Source organism: Lactuca saligna, chromosome 2 (genome assembly GCF_052625555.1).
Source record: "Lactuca saligna cultivar CGN05327 chromosome 2, ASM5262555v1, whole genome shotgun sequence".
Classification (NCBI taxonomy): domain Eukaryota; kingdom Viridiplantae; phylum Streptophyta; class Magnoliopsida; order Asterales; family Asteraceae; genus Lactuca; species Lactuca saligna.
Genome location: NC_136418.1, coordinates 93761899 through 93786243, shown reverse-complemented (window position 1 = coordinate 93786243; position 24345 = coordinate 93761899). Strand labels below are relative to the sequence as shown.

Here is a 24345-nt window from a genome sequence, read left to right as displayed (position 1 = left end):
ATTTTCTCAAATGTCATATGTAATTTGTGTCGTATTAATTTGAAAAAAAAACACTTTCATATGAATAATAATGTTAAAAATGATGTTATCTTTTAAATGTTGTCACGATAAGTCAATCATAATTAGATAAAATGATGTTAAAAATGATGTTATCACGATAAGTCAATCATAATTAGATATATAATGTTAAAAATGATGTTATCTTTTAAATGTTGTCTTGTAAATATGTTGTAAAGGATAACCCAACAAAAAAATAATGGAAACTAAATATAATCAAAATAGAAAAACTACAATTAAATAAATAAGAAATTGAATGATTGAATATATAAAAATGCTATTACATAAATATACATTTAAATCCAAAGAAAAAAACTTACGTTCGTCTACTCTGGTAAAAGAAACTATATTTGTTTTTTTTACTTTTCTTTTTTCCTTTGACACCATTCAACCATAAAAACTTCATGACAATTGTTTACTAACCTGCAATCAAAATGTTTTTCTTGACAAATAAGATTTATAAAGATGTTCCAAGCAAAATATTGATATTTGGAGCGTCACATTCAACATTGATTAATACACATAAATCACGTATGAAGATTACATGAGAAAATGAATATAAAGAAATAATAGAAAAACTTCACTTGTGTTGCTTGAAGGGAAATAAATCATATTACAATTACCATTTGTAATGCCATAAATTTTAAATGCAAATATTATCTTAACATAGCTTCAATAACCTCTAATATCCAAAAATCCAAATACTAATATCATTATTAATAATAATAGCGAAAACAAATAAAATTAAAACAAACACTTGATGTTTTACGTCTACCTCAAAACTCGTCGTCTCCTATAATTCTGAGCATTATCCTTCTCCTTCCCGCGGCCACTTGCTACGTTATTTTTTGAGTTGTGTACATTTAAAGATTCTAATGGGTAAACCTATGACCTAGTGAATTCGTATTGCAGATACATGTTCATCACTTAAAAAAAATAGTTTTATCATATATCTTCAGTAAATTATACAACAAAATATATCACCCGATGACATAATTTAAGGTAATGATTAAATATCCATAGAAAGAACCAATGACTCGTTTCCCTTCCCCTTGGTACAACCTATCAATTGTACTTAAGAATTTAAAAAATGCAAGAAAATTGGTATAATTCTCCATTCTCATCCCCAGTGATCACACACATCCGTCATCCAAAAAAGCACCCGTTTCCAGTAAATATGTCATCCAAAAAAGCACGGTTGATAACAAATCAAAAATAACATTTGCATGCAACCATACTTATCATAGAACATACCGTTAATAAATAAATTAAAACCACATAATAAACATATGAAAAATATTTATGTGCAACTAACTACAGAACACGAAAAAAAACTCACAATGTAACCGATAACTTGTAACCGTAGCTTTGTTGTTAACTTGCACCCTATACTCCACCAAACAAATTTTCTAAAGCAACATCCTAGAAAACATCATATGTGATTGTTTTGATTCCAATATCCATATGTTGCGTTCGGTCGAATAATAATAGTCATCCGTTTACATTAATTAAAACATTCATAATAATGTTAGTAGAGGTACTATACTTCGTTATATTAACATTTTCAAATTAATAAAATTTCACCCTTAAAAATAATACTAAAACAGTTGAACGTTGGATACAAAAATATTGATTTTAACAATAACAATAATAACTAGCACTTTAGTAAAATTTGCATGGACCATTTTTTTTTGAAATACTTATTTTCGTTAACATGTTTGAATGAAACTTAAAGTGTCAAAGTATTAACGGTTTACGGACTGTTTATGTAACTTTACCTTTCAAAAAATAGTTATATAGGGGATGAATTGAAATGGATGGTTTATAGAAATCTACGAATTATCAAACCTCGTAAATTCTAATTTGTTAGAAAATATTGCCAAGCCACTCAATACATCTTACATCCCTATATGCTATTTGATATATTTTACTATTTACTTTTTATTTTTAACTTAATTTTCTGCAACCCACCCAAAAAGAAAAAGACTCAAATATTTTCTAACTCGAGTCTCTACTATTCTTCATAAAAACTGCAGTTTGAGTTTCATCAAAACCTTGATCAACATTTATATATATATATATATATATATATATATATATATATATATATATATATATATATATATATATATATATATATATATATAGTCAAATTAACGACTATCGGCCAAAACAGACACATGAAGTGTAACTAAAACATGTAAGGCTTGTATATAAGCTTACTCAACCAACCAAATCGAGCTTAAATCAAAGAACATACCTTAATTACAAACAAAATACCGAAAATGTTCACAAACTTTCTACTCCGATTTTACCCTTTTTCACAATTCTAGTTGATTTCTCGAGCTCTTTACAATGCCTAAAGTCTTGGACATTATAATCCCTTCAAATGCTCGAATTTATTTTGCTAATCAAGATGACAGTTTTAGGGTTTATAGCTAATCACATCATTGATGCGACATAAACCATTTCTTCAACTCTTCATATTTGGAACTACATAATAGTTTTTTGTGAGAAATATTACTAATATTTTAACCATAAATACTTGAACTATAATAATGCTTTTTGAATCACAATAACTTCATGACGAATTTTTGTAAGAAATATGTACTAATATAGCCACATATATAATGAGAGAATACAACCCATTATTGGAAATTTATAAATATTATAAATGTTTTTAATCAAGGAATATAAAATGTAATTTAGGTTTCCAATCAATATGGTTTGAGAAAACCAAATATCTCTAACCACATGATTTAGAATGACCTCCTTTATTTATATATATACATATATATATATATATATATATATATATATATATATATATATATATATATATATATATAAAGAAGGTTCACATGAGAAATAGAATAAAGTGAGAATATGAAACTAATCCAAGCCTTATGGTAAAAAAAAAAAAAAAAAAAAAAAAAAAAAAAAAAAAAAAAAAACAAGTGGTGAAGCTTTAAAATGTCTATAACTATTTAAAATCATGACCATAAAAAGTATTTTTTGCTTGTAATATGATTAAAACCGTAAATGAATAAAAACTTAACCTAACAACCCTTAAAGATCAATGATTTATGCATCTGATAGTATGCTTCTCATTATGTTGAGTTAATGTAGTTATTTCTAAATACAATTGTTCACGAAGAAATGGACTTTGAGTTCTTGGGAAATCGGCTGGGCAAACCAGTCATTTTACAAACGAACGTATTTACAAATGGTCTCGGTGGTAGAGAGCAAAAATTCAGTCTTTGGTTCGATCCTGGTGCGGATTTCCATTACTACAAATTGCTATGGAACGACCATCAAGTTGTGTACGCATGTATTCTCTTTTATTGGAAATTACATACATCATATATATATATATATATATATATATATATATATATATATATATATATATAAATTTATAGGTTTTGTTAGCTTGATTGTATCAAATGATCAAGAAAAGAAAACCAACCACTTTATAAACAAATATATTTACTAATGGTTACATTTTATATTCATTTCAGGTTCTTTGTAGATGACACACCAATAAGAGTATACAAGAACAACATAATTAGAGGTGTTGGGTACCCTAATCATACATTGCAAGGGATTACAAGCTTCTGGGATGGATCAAGTTGGGCTACTGATGGTGGAAAAACGAAGGTTAATTATTCAAATGCACCATTCCAGGTCAATTTCCAAGATTTTAACATTGATGGTTGCATCTCGATGCCTAATAATCCTAATAAGGATTGTGCTTCTCAAAAGTATTGGTGGAACAATAAAAAATAATTGCAATTGAACCCCCAACAACTGAAATCATTAGAAGATGTAAGAAAAAAGTATATGAAATATGACTATTGTACTGATAAGAGTAGGTATCCTACCCCTCGTCCAGAGTGTAGTTAAAAATGATGGGAAATAATATGTATTACATTAATGAGATATTTTATAACTATAGAAATAAAACTAAAGGATTATGGTCCTTCATTTCGAAAGATGTACAAATTAGGAAGGATAAGACTTCATATAATTTTTAAAATTTACTTGAAATATATAATTACAACAATACCCTATAATTTAAAAGGCTTTTAAGATTATAATGTTCTTGAAAAAGACTAGGACGATTTTCAAAGTTTTTATGATGATTTATTTTTAAGTGAAAGATTGAATTGCTTATTGGGTATGTAAAAATAAAAATATAACTCAAATAATTAGAATTAAATCAAATACATATGTTGCTATTTGCTAATTAACAACCCCTTTTTCATTTGGTAGTAATTTCCAAGGGATGTTGCTATATATATATATATATATATATATATATATATATATATATATATATATATATATATATATATATATATATATATATATATAGTCAAATTAACCACTATCTGCCAAAACAGACACATGAAGTGTAACTAAAACATGTAAGGCTTGTATATAAACCTACTCAACCAACCAAATCGAGCTTAAATCAAAGAGCATACCTTAATTACAAACAAAATACCGTAAATCTTCACAAACTTTCTTCTCCGATTTTACCCTTTTTCACAATTCTAGTTGTTTTCTCGAGCTCTTTAGAATGCCTAAAGTCTTGGACATTATAATCCTTTCAAATGCTCGGATATATTTTGCTAATCAAGATGACATTTTTAAGGTTTAAAGCTAATCACACCATTGATGCGGCATAAACAATTTCTTCAACTCTTCATATTTGGAACTACATAAAAGTTTTTTGTGAGAAATATTACTAATATTTTAACCATAAATACTTGAACTATAAGAAAGCTTTTTGAATCATAATAACTTCATGACGAATTTTTGTAAGAAACATGTACTAATATAGCCACATATATAAATAGAGAATACAACTATCACACCCCGAAAACCAAAGGCGGAAACATTTCCGGGGTTGACTCCACGTTTAGTATCAAATCCAATGCACATAGTAAAACAGTAAACACAAAACATTACATTACATAATATTGATTACATCTGTTTGAAAGAAAGTTATACAAGTGTTATACATATATCATATGAACAAAAGGAAAGACTAGTCTTCGGAACGCTCCGTCTTCTCCAAAGGGTAGTTGTGTACCTGTCTGACGCTGACCTGATAATACAAGCAGTTTGAAAATCAGCATAAAGCTGGTGAGTTCATAAGCGGTTTAGTTTTGAAAAGAACGAGTTTCCTTTGCTTTCTGAAAAAGTCGTTGTTCAAGAAAATCCCTTATTTTCTTATGAAAACAGTTTAGTTACCTTTTGTTACAAATTCGAAAACGGTTCGTTATGTCATTCCAGGAAAATCCCATATTTTCCTAATAGTTTAGTTATTCGTTTGTTACTTTATTCGTTTATGAGTTGTTATACTAATCCAGGAAAATCCCATATTTTCCTATGTGTTGAGTTATCTATTCGTTTCTAATCTCGTTACTAGTTGTTATGTTACTTCAGGAAAATCCAATATTTTCCTATGTGTTGAGGTTGGTTCTTAGGTTTGACTTTCGAAGTACTAATAATTACCATACTTGCAGTATTAGTTAAGTATTCTAAACTCTTAGTTATCCTATATTTAAATGTCTATCATCTATTAACTTAGTTGTATTTTCGAATATTTGGAGTTACATAGAAGCGTACATTACAATATTTTCGACGTTCTGGTGATTTTCAAAAGAGTACATTAGATGTATTTTCGAATCTCTGTCGACATTCTGAGGCGGATGTATTCGAAACTCAGTAGAGGTCCAGAGGCGTACTTTCGTATTTAATTCGAAACTCTGGTGACAGTCAAGGGGTACACTAACTGTATATTCGAAGTCTTGGTGTCATCCAAAGGCGTCATTTCGCATTCGTATTCATATATCTATTCGTATTCGTATTCGTATTCGCATTCGTATTTGTATTTGTATTCGTATTCATATTAGTACTATCCTATTGATTATATTCGTATCCGTATTCATATTCGTATTCGTATTCGTATTTGTATTCGTACTATCCTATTGATTATATTCGTATTCGTATTCATATTCGTATTCGTATTCATATTCGTACTATCCTATTGGTTATATTCGTATATGTATTCGTACTATCCTATTGGTTATATTCGTATTCGTATTCGTACTAATCTTAGTTTATGTTTAATATGATTTCTTTTGCAAAATGTAATATAGTTTAAAACACTTTTCATAGAAATTTGACTTTAGTTTGACAGTATACCGTACAATTTGAATCATTAGTTATCACGATTTTCGATATTAGAAACATACATGAAATAAAACATTTGGACTGAAAATACATTTAAGTAAAAGATTTCCTTGTAGTTTTGCTTGTATTCCCCCCTGAAAACATTTGAAAAACATTGAAAAACATTTGAAAAAAGGGTAGGGGTATGAACTCACCGGTTGATAAACGCGTCAGTTTGGATCCTAAACGTCAGTTCTGCGTTGGCAAATGCACAAGATGTCACACCCCGAAAACCAAAGGCGGAAACGTCTCCGGGGTTGACTCCAAGTTGAGTATCAAATCCAATGTACATAGTAATCACAGTAAACAAAACATTACATTACATATATATGAAAGTTTACATTTGTTTCAAAAGTAAAGTTATACAAAATATACATATGCATCACACTAACAAAAGTTGAGACGAGTCTTCCACGCACTCCGTCTTCATCAAAAGCGATCACCGGGTACCTGTCTAACTTGGACCTGAGAGTACAAGCGGTTTGAAAATCAGCATAAAGCTGGTGAGTTCATAAGCGGTTTTGTTTTATGAAAATGTATCGATTTCCTTTAGTTTCCGAAAAGCTTTGTTATCCAAGAAAATCCCATATTTTCTTATGTGAAGTTGGTTTAGTTATCATTCATTACCAATTCGATTACGTGTTGTGTTTTACCCCAGGAAAATCCCATATTTTCCTAATTGTAAGATCAGTTGTATATCACAAAGTATAGTTTAACACACAAAACTATATAATGAAAATCTTGGGATCACTATCCCGAAAGAGATATAAGATAGTTTGACACATATGAAAATACAGATTTAAGATCATGGGACTATCATCCCGAACTAGACACGAAATAAGTTGATATATATATAGAAATAAAGATTGAAAAACCATGGGATCACTATCCCGGATAAGATACAGATTTGGAAAACCATGGGATCACTATCCCGTATAAGATATAGATACGAAACCATGGGATCACTATCCCGTATAAGATATAGATTTAGAAAAACCATGGGATCACTATCCCGTATAGGTTATAGATACAAAACCATGAGATCACTATCCCGTATAGGATATAGTTAAAGACCATGAGGAAAGACATCCCGTACAAGTTATAGGCATAAAACCATGGGATCACTATCCCGTACTAGATACAAAATAGTTTGGTTAATACCATGGGATCACCATCCCGAAAGAGATATAGAAACAAAACCATGGGATCACTATCCCGAAAGAGATATAAGATATAGATGCAAAACCATGGGATCACTATCCCGAACGAGATATAGTTTCTAAACCCAAACTGTGAATAAGCTAATATTAATACATGTTGTGAGTCGGGTAACCATTCTAATATGACAACGTGACCTCCTTGACGTTTGTCAGACGTCGAAACGATATCCATAAATTTGTCACCCCAGGCATGCCCGCCTAACTGTAGCTAGCAGCTAAGGTGTGGGATTGTCAGTCCCGAGTAGATCTATTCACAAATTCTGCGCTCTCCCTACAGGAGACACTGGTTACACTTCCGGGGAGGATTTACTGATCATCCATAAAGGGTAGTGACTATCTCACAAACTAGTACTAAACTATTCACAGGGTTCTCATAAGATATCGACATACAGAAGATTATGAAACATAGTACAGTAAGTGTAGATACATACAATGAAATTATCTGACAAAACATTAAAATGATACGGAGATAAACTGAATCAGACATAGTTTATCTAATAACTTTATATGGATATCAACATATGATAGAAAGAATAGTAAAGATCCCCAAATTATTCCCATAATAATTTGATTAGTTTGATTGTTTCCTTAACTAAATCCATTTAGTTGCAATTGAATAGTCATTCCTTATGCTCAACAAAATACATAAGGAGTAAAAGAGTTTATAAGTTTGTCAGATATAATTTGAAACATATCAATGTTATGATTTGAAAACAGTTATAGTTTGCTTGTATCCCCCCCCTGAAAACATTGAAAACAGTGAAAAAGCCGTAGGGGTATGAACTCACCGGACGAGGTATGAGACGGTTTGGATGCTAAGAGTTGATCCGGAGCTTGTAAACACACGAGGTTCCTAATTATGATGTAAAGATACACATTTGTATCTAATTAGGACTTAGATTGATTGTTGGATAGGGACAAATGCTTCAAGTCGCGATAACACTCCGATACAAGTGTTTGGTGGGACCCGGGTGGCGTTTAGGGACATGAATGATGCAAGGGACTTGGGAAATGAGTTGGGACTTCAAAGGAACACCCCCTTATGGGATTTTACGGCCAAAACACCCATTCCCCATGAGTTTATGGCCGTAAACTCATGATGGGTGGTTTATGGTGCAATTTGGACTTCCAATACTTAGGGGATACTTTCTAAACTTGGTTTAAGGACTTGAAATGATTTTAAAACATCAAATAGACCCATTTATGGGAGTTTACGGCCTAGCATGGCTCCATGGCTGTAAACTCCTATTTTTCCAAGAAAATGATGTTAAATGGTGCTAGAACAAATCACATGTGATTAATAGAATTATTCCAAGGCCTAACATGAGTTTGCATGGGACTTTTGAGGGGTTTACGGAATTTACAGCCCATGAGACCCCCTCATGGCCGTAAAATCTTCTATATAGTGCTACAAGGTGTTTCAAGGTCTAAAACTTGCATAGAAGGACTTCTAAAACTCATTCCAAGGCTTTAGGGGTGGTTTAAGGCCATTTTGACATGTGTTTATGAGTTTACAGCCAAAGGCTATGTGCTTAGGCCGTAAACTCCAATATGTAGTGTGTTTGATGTGTTTAAGGCCTCCAAACCATTTTTAGATGATTCTAGGATTTACCACAAGGTCATGGGTTGAGTTTCAGGGCATTTGGACATGTTTTAGGGCACTTAATCCCCCTTTTAGAGGAGTTTATGGCCCAAGCACATACCTTGGCCATAAAATCTTATTTTTCCCCCAAAAATGATGTTTCAAGTGTCTAAATGCAATTACCAAGGTTCTATAATCCATAACTAAGCCATATAAGTGATTTGGAAGGGTTTAAGGGCATGAAAACCCTAATTATATGAGTTTACGGCCCAAGAATGATCCTTGGACATAAACTCTTTTAAACATCACAAAATTCATGTTTTAATTGTTTAAAGTCCATATCTTGAAGTCCCTTGGCCATCTCTAAAGTCCAAATGAGCTTAGGAAGGAGTTTAAGGGCTAAAAACCCTTCGAAATGGTGTTTACGGCCTAGGTTGCTTCCTGGGCCGTAAACTCACTTATGTTGTCCCATTTTATGATTAGATGTCAAATTTGGAAGCCAAATATGCTATAGATTGAGGCTAGGAAGGTACCTTAAGGATTTGAGGCCTTAAAATTGAGTTTTGGACCCTTAATATTTGGATTTTGGAGAGAGATTAGAGAGAGAGTAGTGAGAGAAGGAAAGGCTTCAAATGAAAGCTAAAACACATTTATATAGTTCCTAAAACTTGTATACGGTGGAATTCTACCCGATACCGACGTTAAACGCGACTTTTGGTCGCACCCGATTGAGTTTCCGTCACCCGACGAGGATATTTCTAAAACTTATGAAATAAATGTTTTGGGCTAAATTCATGAGTTCTTAAATGATTTGGACCCTCAATGAATGATAATAAACATATAATTTTTGTTAACTAAACCCAAAAACAATATCGAGACATTTCGATCTCCGACGAGTTTTACGGGTAGAACGGGTTTTCGGCGATGAACAACTTCGGGTTGTTACATTATCCCCCCGTTAGAGGGAATTTCGTCCCGAAATTCAAAGAATAAGATATAGATCATGAGTTTGAAATGAGACTCGAATGGATTTGCTACTTCAGATCTTCACTTTCTCAAGTGGAATCGGGTCTCTACTTGGCGTTCTAGTGAATCACTAGGGTTTCGTTGGGTAGAAGCTTCTAAGGATTCGAGACATGATATACTGGATAGATGTTAACAAGTTCTACGACCATCCAAACCCTGAAGATTGTAGAATCAATCTCTACGAAGATCTCGAAAAGTATGATGTGGAATTAAACTTTAGACGTTCGAATGAAATTCCCGGAAACTCTTCGGGACAGACATTTAGTAGAAAGAGCTACTAACTTCTCGTTTCTCAATGATCACAGAAATGAGGAATGTGTGGTAATTCGTACCAGGAAAACTCTTGAGTTTTAAAGCATGACACAATATGAAAGTTTGATGCCGAAGATCATGAGAGTTAGGTCGAGGAAAGAGATATAGACAGGCGACCCTCTCGAAATCAGGATAACAACATGAATGAGACTCCGTCATTCCATGTGAAACCTAGCATCAAAGTATTCTCGTGAAAGGTTTCCCATTTAACCGAATGGAACAGAATAGTCCTCTGGACCGAGGATTCAATCTATAGGTACGAAGTTAGTGTTCTCAATCTCATTGGTTAGTCGTCCCGAGGATACACATTTCGATCACCTACGAAGGATTGAGCTTAGAAACATTCAAATAGATAGATAACAGTTTTCCCTCTAAATACTGGAATCGAAAAGAGTTGCAGGTATAAGAGTTATCAAAGAGAAGTATACCTGCGGCGACAGAGGGATCAGTGGTGGTAGTTGCTTTAGGACAGTTCCTTTTGAAGTGCCCTGATTCACCACAATTGTAGCAGGCCGGACTGATTCCTGCCCCGGATGATTGATTCGTTGATTTGGCTGGTTTTCTACAAGGTCGAGACAGATGGCCCTTCTTGCCATAGTTGTCGCAGCTCCTTTAGCGACATGGACCAGGGATGCGGTGATGGTAGTTGCACTTACCACACCAAGGAAGGGTACTAGTGTATCCACTGGTAGGAGTTTGGGCTGTGGATCCAACAGCTGAGACAGCAACAGGGGCAGTAGCAGCATGGACCGCTACAGTTTGCTGTTTCTTGGAAAACCCTTTCGTACTCGGGGCCTTTCGCTTGTTCCGAGATTTCTTTTTACTTTCACCTCCACTTGTGTCTGACTCAGGAGTGGTAGTTTCCTCATCAGAGTTGTCTTCGTGATCGATCAAGATTTTCGCAAGACATTTAGCACTGTCGTACGTGTCTGGCTTTGCAGCCAAGACGTTCCCTTTAGTTGGCTGGGTCAATCCCCAGATGAATCTCTCAATCTTTTTACTCTCCGGGGTAACCATTCCCGGACAGAGTAATGCCAGGTCATCGAATCTTGAAGTATAAGCAGCTATGTTGGAACCCTTCATCTTAAGGTTCCAGAGTTCGTGTTCTAGTTTCTGAATTTCGCCCCGAGGGAAATACTCGGCGAGAAGAAGCTCCTTCATAGCTTCCCAACCCATAGCGTTTGCTACAGGTAGAGTTAAGGATTTGACTCGACCGTTCCACCAAGTCAGGGCTTTATCAAGGAAGGTGCAGGCGGCAAACTTGACTTTGTCAGACTCCGAACAGGCACATATTTCGAAGATTGACTCGATTTTCTCGAACCATCGAGTCAGGGAAATGACACCTCCAGTGCCATCAAAGGTTGTGGGCTTCGCGTTCATGAAGTCTTTGTAGGAACCCCCTCTTCGATGTTCCTGGCTGTCTTCTGGATTTTGGGGTTGGGAACCACCTCCGGAGCCACTGGGATTCATTTGTGACATAGCTGCCACCATTGCAGCAGTCAGAATTGTCTGAAGTGATGCGAGATCAAATTGAGGAGAGGGTGGTGGCGGAGGAGGATTATCGTTGTTCTTCGAGCTGGTTCTCTTTCTCGGAGGCATCTTGATCTAAAAAGATCAGGAAAGAGAGGATTATAAGTCCTCTGAATTGAATCAAGAGATATGGAACAGGGGATATCTCATCAAGACAGATATAGCATCATACTAAGCGATAAAGCATGAAGGAGTTATCAAGACAGAACATTTTATCGCTAGTGGAATGATCAAGTAACATCGCGTATACGAGGATTTTCTACGAAGGATTGGCTCGAGAAATACTTCCATAGTATTTCATGGTTCGTTGCAGCGACGATTTGTTGTTTGAGATATTAGGTAAGTTTTAGGCATGTTGTGTACCACAGTCACTCCCAAGCACATGTTGGCCGTGTCTCGAATGAATATAGTTGGCCAGGCTATATTGACCCTAGACACGACTACATAACTGCCCAGGTTTAACCGCAGTGTACAACACCCATTTACTTATGTTTTTTTCTACTTGTAGTTACGGATTTCGGCGGTTCGGTATACTTGTATACTTTTGAAAATACTTATAGTTTTGAAGATACTTTTAATTCAGAGCACTGAGGCCCTTTAGTGTTTATAGTTTTATACCATGTAAGGTTTGGTATACTCCGTTCACTATAAACAAGGGCTCTGATACCAATCTGTCACACCCCGAAAACCAAAGGCGGAAACATCTCCGGGGTTGACTCCAAGTTGAGTATCAAATCCAATGTACATAGTAATCACAGTAAACAAACATTACATTACATATATATGAAAGTTTACATTTGTTTCAAAAGTAAAGTTATACAAAATATACATATGCATCACATTAACAAAAGTTGAGACGAGTCTTCCACGCACTCCGTCTTCATCAAAAGAGATCACCGGGTACCTGTCTAACTTGGACCTGAGAATACAAGCAGTATGAAAATCAGCATAAAGCTGGTGAGTTCATAAGCGGTTTTGTTTTATGAAAATGTATCGATTTCCTTTAGTTTCCGAAAAGCTTTGTTATCCAAGAAAATCCCATATTTTCTTATGTGAAGTTGATTTAGTTATCATTCATTACCAATTCGATTACGTGTTGTGTTTTACCCCAGGAAAATCCCATATTTTCCTAATTGTAAGATCAGTTGTATATCACAAAGTATAGTTTAACACACAAACCTATATAATGAAAATCTTGGGATCACTATCCCGAAAGAGATATAAGATAGTTTGACACATATAAAAATACAGATTTAAGATCATGGGACTATCATCCCGTACTAGACCCGAGATAAGTTGATATATATATAGAAATAAAGATTGAAAAACCATGGGATCACTATCCCGGATAAGATACAGATTTGGAAAACCATGGGATCACTATCCCATATAAGATATAGATGCGAAACCATGGGATCACTATCCCGTATAAGATATAGATTTAGAAAAACCATCGGATCACTATCCCGTATAGGTTATAGATACAAAACCATGAGATCACTATCCCGTATAAGATATAGTTAAAGACCATGAGGAAAGACATCCCGTACAAGTTATGGGCGTAAAACCATGGGATCACTATCCCGTACTAGATACAAAATAGTTTGGTTAATACCATGGGATCACCATCCCGAAAGAGATATAGAAACAAAACCATGGGATCACTATCCCGAAAGAGATATAAGATATAGATGCAAAACCATGGGATCACTATCCCGAACGAGATATAGTTTCTGAACCCAAACTGTGAATAAGCTAATATTAATACATGTTGTGAGTCGGGTAACCATACTAATATGACAACGTGACCTCCTTGACGTTTGTCAGACGTCGAAACGATATCTAGAAATTTGTCACCCCAGGCGTGCCCGCCTAACTGTAGCTAGCAATTAAGGTGTGGGATTGTCAGTCCCGAATAGATCTATTCACAAATTCTGCGCTCTCCCTCCAGGAGACTCTGGTTACACTTCCGGGGAGGATTTACTGATCATCCATAAAGGGTCGTGACTATCTCACAAACCAGTACTAAACTAGTCACAGGGTTCTCATAAGATATCGAAATACAGAAGATTATGATACATAGTACAGTAAGTGTAGATACATACAATGAAATTATCTGACAAAACATTCAAATGATATGGAGATAAACTGAATCAGACATAGTTTATCTAATAAATTTTTATGGATATCAACATATGATAGAAAGAACAGTAAAGATCCCCAAATTATTCCCATAATAATTTGATTAGTTTGATTGTTTCCTTAACTAAATCCATTTAGTTGCAATTGAATAGTCATTCCTTATGCTCAACAAAATACATAAGGAGTAAAAGAGTTTATAAGTTTGTCAGATATAATTTGAAACATATCAATGTTATGATTTGAAAACAGTTATAGTTTGCTTGTATTCCCCCCCCCCTGAATACATTGAAAACAGTGAAAAAGCCGTAGGGGTATGAACTCACCGGACGAGGTATGAGACGGTTTGGATGCTAAGAGTTGATCTGGAACATGTAAACACACGAGGTTCCTAATTATGATGTAAAGATACACATTTGTATCTAATTAGGACTTAGATTGATTGTTGGATAGGGACAAATGCTTCAAGTCGCGATAACACTCCGATACAAGTGTTTGGTGGGACCCGGGTGGCGTTTAGGGACATGAATGATGCAAGGGACTTGGGAAATGAGTTGGGACTTCAAAGGAACACCCCCTTATGGGATTTTACGGCCAAAACACCCATTCCCCATGAGTTTATGGCCGTAAACTCATGATGGGTGGTTTATGGTGCAATTTGGACTTCCAACACTTAGGGGATACTTTCTAAACTTGGTTTAAGGACTTGAAATGATTTTAAAACATCAAATAGACCCATTTATGGGAGTTTACGGCCTAGCATGGCTCCATGGCTGTAAACTCCTATTTTTCCAAGAAAATGATGTTAAATGGTGCTAGAACAAATCACATGTGATTAATAGAATTATTCCAAGGCCTAACATGAGTTTGCATGGGACTTTTGAGGGGTTTATGGAGTTTACGGCCCATGAGACCCCCTCATGGCCGTAAACTCTTCTATATAGTGCTACAAGGTGTTTCAAGGTCTAAAATTTGCATAGAAGGACTTCTAAAATTCATCCAAGGCTTTAGGGGCGGTTTAAGGCCATTTTGACATGTGTTTATGAGTTTACGGCCAAAGGCTATGTGCTTAGGCCGTAAACTCCAATATGTAGTGTGTTTGATGTGTTTAAGGCCTCCAAACCATTTTTAGATGATTCTAGGATTTACCACAAGGTCATGGGTTGAATTTCAGGGCATTTGGACATGTTTTAGGGCACTTAATCCCCTTTTAGAGGAGTTTACGGCCCAAGCACATACCTTGGCCGTAAACTCTTATTTGTCCCCCAAAAATGATGTTTCAAGTGTCTAAATGCAATTACCAAGGTTCTATAATCCATAACTAAGCCATATAAGTGATTTGGAAGGGTTTAAGGGCATGAAAACCCTAATTATATGAGTTTACGGCCCAAGAATGATCCTTGGCCGTAAACTCCTTTAAACATCACAAAATTCATGTTTTAATTGTTTAAAGTCCATATCTTTAAGTCCCTTGGCCATCTCTAAAGTCCAAATGAGCTTAGGAAGGAGTTTAAGGGCTAAAAACCCTTCAAAATGGTGTTTACGGCCTAGGTTGCTTCCTGGGCCGTAAAGTCACTTATGTTGTCCCATTTCATGATTAGATGTCGAATTTGGAAGCCAAATATTCTATAGATTGAGGCTAGGAAGGTACCTTAAGGATTTGAGGCCTTAAAATTGAGTTTTGGACCCTTAATCTTTGGATTTTGGAGAGAGGTTAGAGAGAGAGAGAGTAGTAAGAGAAGGAAAAGCTTCAAATGAAAGCTAAAACACGTTTATATAGTTCCTAAAACTTGTATGCGGTGGAATTCTACCCGATACCGATGTTAAACGCGACTTTTGGTTGCACCCGATTAAGTTTCCGTCACCCGACGAGGATATTTCTAAAACTTATGAAATAAATCATTGGGCTAAATTCATGAGTTCGTAAATGATTTGGACCCTCAATGAATGATAATAAACATATAATTTTTGTTAACTAAGCCCAAAAACAATATCGGGACATTTCGATCTCCGACGAGTTTTACGGGTAGAACGGGTTTTCGGCGATGAACAACTTTGGGTTGTTACACAAGATTCCTATGGATTATGAAACACGTCAGTTTGGAAGGACCTAGGTGGCATTTAAGGACTTGTATGACTATGGAATGGAGTTTACTCTTCAAGAGTAAACTCCTTAAGGAGTTTACTACTCTAAACACCTCATCCACATGAGTTCACAACCGTGAACTCATGGATGGTGATTTTGGGTGCAAAATGGCTTCATAACAATCGGGAATAAATGCTAGACTTGGATTTTTGACTTTGGAATGGTTCAAAACGCACTTAGGGAGCATTTATTGGAGTTTACTACTCTAAACACCTCATCCACACGGCCGTGAACTCATGGATGGTGATTTTGGGTGCAAAATAGCTTCATAACAATCGGGAATAAATGCTAGACTTGGATTTTTGACTTTGGAATGGTTCAAAACTCACTTAGGGACCATTTACTGGAGTTTACGGCACTAAACATGGAGTTTACGGTCGTAAACTCCCCCTCACATCCAATCCTTAAAGTTTTGGTCCTTAAACAATCACATGTGATTCCAATGATTTTTCCCAAGCCTTGTATGGATTTTTAGGGGACTTTTAGCATGGATTTACGAGTTTACGGCCCATGAACCCCCTCATGGTCATGAAATCCTTAGATGGGTGTTTTATTATGTTTTAAGGCTTCTAAATTGATGGTAAACAGTTCTGGAATTCACCCCAAGGTTTAAGGTGTGTTTATGTGGCATCTTAACACATTCAGAGGACTTTACTCTCCAAGAATATGAGTTTACATCCCTAGCATGTTCTTGGGCAGTAAACTCAAGTTTACTCATCTAAATTGATGTCCAAGGTGTTCCAAGGCCAAATCCATAATTCTACAAGTCGTATCTAAGCCTTATTGATGTTTTGGAAGGGTTTAAGGGCTTAAAAACCCCCCCTTTATATGTGTTTATGGACCAAGCATGTTCCAAGGCCGTAAACACATGGACAAGGTCCTAATTCATGCTTTAATCTCGAACTTTAAGGTCAAATATGTTATACAAGGAGTTAAGGAAGGTACCTTGGTGATTAGAAGCCTTAAATTTGAGGTTTTGGACCCTTAAACTTGGTTGATGAGAGAGGTTAGAGAGAGAGAGAGTAGAGAGAAGAAGCAAAAGCTTCAAATGATAGCTTGAACATGTTTAAATAGGTCCCAAAACTTGGACACGGTGATATTCTACCCGATACCAACATTAAACAGGGCTTTTGGTCGCACCCGATTAAGTTTCCGTAACCCGGCGGGGATGTTTCTAAAATTTCTGAAATAAACATTTTGGGCTAATTTCATGAGTTCCTAAGAGGTTTGGACACTCATTAGTATTAAATAAACATATAAGTTTAGATAATTTAGCCCAAAAACGAAATCGGAACGAATTGATAACCGACGAATTTTTACGAGTAAAATGGGTTTCGGCGACAGACAACTTCGGGTTGTTACATTATCCCCCCGTTAGAGGGAATTTCGTCCTGAAATTCAAAGATTAAGATACAGATCATGAAATGACAAGAGATGCAGATGGATCAGCTGCTCCGGGTTCTCACGCTCCCAAGTGACATCGGGTCTCCGCTTGACTTTCCAGCGAACCCTCACTATCGGGACGCTTCTTGGTTTCGTTGGGTAGATACTTCTTAAAGACCGAGATGTGAAGTACGAGAGGAATGTTACTCAGTTATGAGGGTAGCCAAAGTTTGAAGGTTACGAAATCGATCCTACGAGGATCGCAAAGGGTCGAATGTATCACGAGGGAAGTAGTTCGCACTCCTTAAAGCATATCATGCTTTTTTCTGGGATAAAGCCTTCAATAGGACACACGCTCCAACCGGAAAGCACATCTTCATGGAGCCAAGTAGCTAAGGGTCTGATGGTTCTAGAAGAAATTTCGGGGTAGACCTGCGATAATAGTCGATGGGACCCAAGAATCGACAAGTTTCTATGGGTATTTTCCGGGTGCCGACTAATTCCCTATGGCCTTAGTTGTTGGAAAGGTTCACGGGTATGACTGCTTTTCTTAGCTACATAACCAGGGAAAATGGTTTAACCGAAGGGCACCACTACGAATTCGTGATGATCGTATCAAGTCCTGGTCATTGTATTGGACACATCATCCTCCCGGAGATTCGGCTAGGAGGTAGTTCCAGGAATTAGGTCGATACCTGACTTGACTAGACGTTCGGAAGGAATTCTCAAGAATTTTCGGGAAAGGCATCGGGGAAAGAGTTGCAGACTTCTTGTTTCCCAAATATCACACGGACGAGGTATGCATGGGAAACTTTCTAAGCTTTGATGCACAAAGATGTAAAGGTTTGATGCCGATGATCATGAAAGTCGGGTCGAGGGAAAGATTCGGATGGACGACCCTTTCGAAATCAAGAATAACAGCATGAATGAGACTCAGTCATTACATGTCAATGATCACATCAAAGCTTTTCATGCAAAGTTTATCATTAGATCGAATAGAAAGGAATAATCATCCGAATTGAGGATACGACTAAGGGTATGACGTTAACGTTCTCTTTATCACTGGTTGGTCATCTCAACGGTACACGTTTCGATTACTAATGAAGGATTTGTTGGGTTTTGAGCAATCTAACACTTCCTAAGTGTGCATGCAACCCTAATAAACCTTGGATCTATGTTTGTCTAAATACATGCAAAATAATAATTTTTCCAAGGTTTATAACCTATCTAACATGGCATGGGGAACATTTCAACATAAAGAGTTAGAAGAGATTACATACCTTTTTGATGAGTTTGGTTCTTGAGGAATTTGAGGGCCAAGCACCAATAGTGTGAATGCCTCAAATGGAATCACAAAACACCACAAACTCTTGGAAAACTTTGAGAGAGTGTATACACTTGTATATTTCGGCCACACACAAGCTCACACACACTAGTTCCAGTAGTTTCACTTAGGCCCCATTTCATGCTCCATAAGCATGCTTATATAGTGTGCATGGTTAGGGTGATACCCTAATAACCCATGACCTTTCCTTTCCTAGGATCCATGGGTTAAAAGCTCCATGGATCATCCATGGACTTCCATATAAGCCTAGCCCATTAACAAAAGAGCAGTAGCTCACACTATATAAAACCAATAGCCCATAATCTAATTAGTCTTCCTTTTAATCTCTAAATTAATTCATAATTAATTTAAGACTAAAACTAATTAAATAACATAATCTCATATTAATATATTATAACTTATTATATATTAATAAACATATGTGTATAACTCTCATAAAATTATCCATAAATAGTTTGGATGAGATGCAACCCAAATGGACCATGCCGGGTCAGGTCAAGTATATACCAAATAAGTTATGGACTTATACACCTTATTCAACAGACTCCCACTTGGATAAGTCTAATAACTATATTTGTGTATGTTACTTCAGGAACTAGCCAGCAATCGTAGCTCTCGAAAACTCCATTGAACTATGAAGACTCTGTTGAACTATGAAGCGCCATTTTAGATAAGTGACCATATAATCCTCTGTTCTCATTATATCAGCCGGACAAATACATGGAACAACGTCGTACTTATTGTCCAACAGTTTGTTTCCTGATTTTCGATTTGTTTGACAAAGAACTTAATCGAACACATCAATTTAGTTCTGACCGGCCGGTACATAGGTCACAACAAAATCATCAAGGGGCCCAGATATCGCTTCTATTTCTAGAAGGATCAGATAAACTTCGACTCATATACTTGTTCTACTACTTGTTGAATTGTACACAAAGGCACGTTTTATAACATCAAGTTACTGATGCGTTTACGTGCAATCAATGCACAACCAACTCATAGGTAACAACTCATATCTCTAGGTTTGAAGATTTATATGATATTACCGTCTCACGATCACTCGAGATAAATTCCATGAAGTGATACAAGTGAGCGTGGGTTTATTCCAATACTCATAACTTATGAGCACTCATGAATGTTGTAGCAACCATTTCTATGACTAAACCCATTTAGCCATCTACAAACTCGATTCATGACAGTCTTGATTCATACCTACTTCCAACATATGAACGACTGTGGAGTGTTTAAATAACTTAGTCATCCAGAAAAAATAACCTAGCTATTTTGGAAGTTAAAACATGCAAAGTGAAACACAATAATAATCGAATCCAATATGGTCTCAGAACCCTTTTGAATATAAATATAACCACCTTTTATTTATCACCATATTGATTACACATTATTCATTGTATAATGTTTCAAATAATTAACTTAATACTTGAATAAAACAACAGTCGTCCCATGCTCCTGGCATGTACACTTTGTTTTTCTAAACAATAGTTATGCCATACTCCAAGTATGCATACTATGTTTGTCTATGATCCTTACTTTGTGATGTATATCAATTGAACATGATTCCAATGATACTCATTTCACAATACCAAATTCTTATTGTAAATGTGAGAATCCCTGATTCCTATCATTTACTTAAAAAAATCTGTTAGATTTTAAAATTTTATGCAATGTTCCTCTTGTAATGATTATGCACAAAGTCACCAAAACCTTGTCACCAGTCATTACAGAGTATTCCAAAGAAGGTCAACTTCTATGGAATGGAAGTCTCATATTCAAAGTACATTGCTTTGAACATCCTTCTTGCATTAAGGTTTTCAATTCTTACATAGATTGAATAACTTCCACCTATGGAGACATTTCCATAGTCCCATCTTGACTATCACTTCCGAACAAGAGTTACTTCTTTTCAGAACATGTCAATACGGTCCTTTCCGATAACTTACATCATACTTCCAACTTTCGCTGAGCAACCAATCTTTAGCGAACCTCAGATTGTCCTCGACAATTGCTTAATCACTTTAGTCATATCTAGTTCTAGACTTTTCCCTTCTCAATGCCTTAAGCATTTGGAAAATTTAGAAAAGATCAATATTATAGCACATGCAATCGATCCTCTATCTGAAGCATATGGGACACGATTCATGATGTTTGACATAAAACATGATACTAGACCAGTCTTTTGCTCCAATATTTTTATTTGCCATGTTTTCAAAATTTAACTATGAAGAGGGATGCCGTAATCATAATCGAATTTTGAAAACGCAATATATATAGAATTTCTTCAAGTTGACCCATTCCAACACAAAATTAATATATATTCTTACCTAAAGATGATTAAAATTTCAATCTAACCTTCTAGAATTGAAATGAAGTATAATTTTCTCTCGCTTAATTATAGCAAAACAACTTTTCAACCCCTGCAACTTCACGAATTGAAACTTTATTTTCTATAATTAACATTGCTAACTTGCAAAACTAAACGTAATAATCATGCTCCCACTAACATGATGATTATCAGCATAACACTGATGCTCCCACTAGCTCTGACATATTTCCATAAATCTGCTAGACTTCTGAAATTTAGATTCATACACCTTTCCGTAGATAGCTCACTTGTGTGTCTAAGCAATTTCAAGAACTATGAAAAGGGATGCCATAATCATAGTCTCAATTGCTTATGCATTTGCCATTTCTCACAAGTCCATGTTAGTGTGCCGGTTAACCACACACGCTCCGCTAACGACTTTTGAAAATGCAAATAACACAATTGCTATCTACTTAAAATCTGCTTAGTGAAAGCGTTTCCTCACCATCATTTTCATGAATCGGAGAGAAACCTGATGACACTTATAGTGTATGAGTTCCTATCCATGTAAATTTGTCAAAACCATAGTCAGAAGATAAGGTTAGTGACAAATTCAGCCTTACATGGATTAAACTTGTTCAATCTTAGTTTCTTGTCACCTTGGTAGCACAAGGCCCACCAATGCTTCCATGTTGAACTCTGATAACTCACATGCAAATTCAACTTATTTGAAGTAGGTACAGAAATAAGAATTATGTCAACACGATAGGTTGCAAACCTTAAGTCGTGTGCTAGTGATAAATTACAGGTTTTACTCTTGATTAAATCTTGAAACTCTTTCAGGATCTTTAAGTCTCCCACTGTCCTCTTGACATATAAGTTTCCCTAGTCAAGAACCATTCCTTGACAAAACAAATATTCAAGGGATAGTGCAGATTCTTATCAAGACTAACAATTCACACAATTGGTCTTAGTTGGTCTTTGTCTCATCCAAGACATCACAACTTACCAATCTCAAATGTACAAGAATAGAAAACATTTTACTCTTATTTTTGACTAGTGTTAATAAATCTTCCTTTATGTCACTCAAAGTTACAATCTTGGAGTATGACTCTAAGAATTGTTTTGGAATGAAGTATGACTCATCTTCTCGATCTTAACCAATCCAACAATTCATGACCTCTCTTCTTAGCCATAACAATGCACTAAGATGTCCTTAGAGTATGAATTTGTGATATGGTTTCATAATCATTAAGATGATCATGAAATACGATACTAAAGTACTTTCCCATTCTTTCAGATTTGAGAAACTTTTATCTTTCTGCCTAATTTGATTCTTCTTAATTGTTTTGTCATACATTGTAACCTTTCCAATGTTATAGAATTATACTTAACCTCATAAGTATAATCATATTTACTAATCTTTAGTAAATCATGACAAATCAATCTTTGTGGTGGACCTTGACCAGCGCACACCCAGTGTACCTAATTCCTTAGTCCTTCAATTGACTCACATATACATGTGATCAAAGAATTAGTCTTAATTTTCAAAGATGAAAATTCTCATTCATCATACAATACAACTTGTATGATTCCAAGTTTCTGTCCAATTGAAACTTAAGTGATGAAAAACTTTCCTCATTTGGTAAATTCAGACACTACCACAAATGAAAGAATCAAATCCACTTTCCAATATTGCTATTACTGGAAACATATAAGAAACAATTTTCCACAGATGCCTTTGTAAGGATATTTTTAAAATAAATAAAATTAAAACCCTTTTTTTCTTTTATTTTAAAGCTTTGTGGAAAAACTTATCCTTACAATCCACATGAAAACCTTGTTGTTATCTATTCATAAGCAATATATTATAACTCTTAAGCAACAACTCAAAATTCTGATTACCGAACCATGCGATCGAAAGCTACCTTCTCAATCAGAATCAACATATACTTACTTTAAGCTTCCTATCTTTTCTTTGATTCTTAAAACATCAGCATGCAACCCATTCACATTATGTAATAAGAATCTCCAAATAGGAAGTTAATAGAGTTAGACAGTGGATTTTAACTGAAGTAGAGTCAACCTTTTTGACTTGATCAATCTTATGATCAGTGTCCCTCCCTTTGGCAATAAAACATATAGACCCTTTGGTAATGACACATGAGACTATCTCAGACTTAGCCTTTCTCTTTACCATTTGGTCAACCGAGTTGACTATGGTCGATCCCTTTCCATTGGGAAGAGAAATGCTTTTCTAGATATCTAATGCTACCATTGCTAATGTCCATTTAAGGTTTGGGAAGTTGATCTTCTAATAAAATTTGCTTTACTAGTGTTCCAAATCATTGCTGATTCCACAACACCAAGCAAACAGATAACATCATTAAGGGTCATGTCATAGTCTGTCTCATAGTAGTCCCAAAGAGACTCATATGTTATTAAGAAAGTGATTGAACATCCAACTTTCACGTGACTTTGACACCCAACTCTCCCGGCTTGTCAATATGTGACTTTATCTCCAAGATGTGAGCACACATAGACTATGCTTGCCAATAGGGATTGAGTGACTTTAAACTTTTCAAGAACTTGTGGGTGAGGGAGAATAATCGGAGGAGGTGGAGGAAGTAAAGCATGATGTTGAGTGACACCATCTTCAAGAGATTTGGGAAGATCATAGTTGTCTGAACCAGACATCTATAATGGGAGAAAATCAAGTTAGTTGATTCAAAGTCCTTAATATAACACCCAATATGAAATATTAAGGCTAGGACCCAATACAATATTTTATAACTTAGAAGAGGGATGCCGTAATCCAAGCTATAAAATATTTGAAGGTAGGCGAATGACGATTCACCAATTTCCACCATGAAAAACAAAATAATTTATTAGGTTTTAATTGGATTTGAAATTCCTAGATCTTTTGAGATTCATTGAACTTTTCAATGGCATGTTTCAATCTCGAGTGTGCCCTCTCAAATTTTGTGACTGGGATGCCGAGGATCACAAAACAAGGTGTGAATAACCATACCAATTCAC

The 24345-nt window shown here is 35.3% G+C and overlaps 1 pseudogene; it reads left to right on the top strand.

Annotated features, from left to right (window-relative positions):
• The first annotated feature begins 3083 nt into the window (after nucleotides 1-3083).
• LOC145029874 (xyloglucan endotransglucosylase/hydrolase protein 2 pseudogene) lies at nucleotides 3084-3963 on the top strand (annotated as a pseudogene).
• Nucleotides 3964-24345: the final 20382 nt, after the last annotated feature.